Genomic DNA, 2,038 nt, shown 5'->3' with positions numbered 1-2,038 from the left:
GCTTTGCCACGAGTTTAAGAGTTTTATCAAGATATATCGAATACTTCTACCCATCTGTTCATAGTCTATGGACTGAGGTTCCATGTTGGTACCATTCCTTTGCATATAATTAAACCTGGAACAACATGCACTAGATTTATGTAAGAAAATATCTGTTGGTTTTCCAAAGGTTGTTAACAGATGAAGTTTATGTGCAAAAGAGGGTAAGATATAAATTCAAGGAAGAAATAAGTTGATAGCTAAAAGGTAGAGTGTGTCTTCGATATAATCCAATTTGTTTTATGTCAAAATGTAAGTATTTGTCTTCCCTAGAAATCCTCAGAATGATTTCTATAATAAAGTTAATTTCATTTATATTTGACAAGAATACTCTATAGATGTTTTATACACATTTTCATGCAATCATACATTTCTTTTTTGGCCAGCAATAGTTAATTGTTCTTAGATATAGTTGTATTACTGTTCACAGTCCAATCATTTTGTGCATCTAGAATTCATTCCTAATCAATTAAAAGTGCTTGCAAGAGTTTTAAACTTAAGTGTTTTGAAGTTGTTCACAACTACATATCAAAATTAACCATTGTTGATTGTAAAAACATGCCAAAGCCTTTGTATTTCCTTTATTATACTATTTTCTTTTTAACCTGATAGTGTGGTGTTACAAATTTTGTTTCCATGTTATAGTAACATTTGAGACCAATGGTTATTTTCATACATACTCTATTTTAAATCCTGATGATCCTTAAAGAAATAATTCTTATAGAGATCATAAATCAGAAATGTGTTAGAAAAAAATTTCACTTAAAGCTGTGTGTAGATCTGTGCCCATTTATACATACAAAATGGTAACATATCTCAGTTAGCCATTTAATTCGAAAGCTCAAAGTCTAGAAATCATTTAAAAACGCAGCAAGCTATTATCATGTTTCCCCGAAAATAAAACCTAGTGGGATCATCAGCTCTAATGCATCTTTTGGAGCAAAAATTAATATAAGACCTGGTATTATATTATATTATGTTAGTTATATTATATAGACCGGGTCTTATATTAATTTTTGCTCCAAAAGATGCATTAGAGCTGATGGTCTGCTTAGGTCTTATTTCCGGGGGAAACATGGTAACTAAGAATTGTCTTTTGAATTAGGGCTGGCATTTTCAATCTGGGCAGATTTCCATTGTCAGCCTATTTCAACAGTGATTTCACTGAAGTATATTCAAAAGTAGATTTCTTACACAAGACTCTCTAAAAGCTGTTGCCTTTCTCCAATAGGCCCTGTCCCTGTTCTGTCTCCCTCCCCTTTGCACAAGAGGCATCATTTCCCATTGAACCACTACAGCTGTTCCCATTTGAATCTCGCTTTCTGTGCGGTTGTGGATGGTTGGAGGGTGGAGGGGGGATGTTGCATGTCAAGCAATAATGAGCACAGACACATCAACAGACAACAACAAAGAGGCCTGTGACTGGCCGGTTGGAGTTAAAGGCCTTCAGTCATTGGCAGCTTAAGCCAAACATTCCCAAATCTATGAAGCAGGGCCCATTGTTGGTCAGTTGTTATTTGCAATGAAGCACAGATCTGATCATGTTTAAAGTGGCAGCACGCAGGGCAGGAGTGCTTGAGCCCAAGCAAAGGATGGAAATAAAATAAGCCTTTGTTGGGTGCAAAAGGCCTGTCTGAGACTTTTAGTTCTCTCTGTTCTGTGTAACATCTAAGTCAATATAGATAAGTTTTCCTCTGCAAACTTCAATCAAAGGTTGAGGGTTTTGGCAGTCTAGATTAAGTGCTTGCACAGGAAGAAGTCTCTGGGGACAAAGACACTTCCGCTGAATTGTACTCTGCTCTTTTTTTTTTTTTTTTGTGTGTGTGTGTTTTGTTTTTAATCCCCAAGGCAAATGGTCAGAAATACAGAAATTAATTGGAGGCTTTAAAAAATAACCTTCTAGCTTAACATCTACTACTTTCTAGATTACTTGTGAACAGATAATTGTGATTTGTTTCTCTGGCATGCTATATGTTAATACTTTTATTCCACTAGAGTT

The sequence above is a fragment of the Rhinolophus sinicus genome, linkage group LG06, assembly GCF_036562045.2.
Source record: "Rhinolophus sinicus isolate RSC01 linkage group LG06, ASM3656204v1, whole genome shotgun sequence".
NCBI lineage: Eukaryota > Metazoa > Chordata > Mammalia > Chiroptera > Rhinolophidae > Rhinolophus > Rhinolophus sinicus.
Note: the sequence above shows the minus strand (reverse complement) of the source record.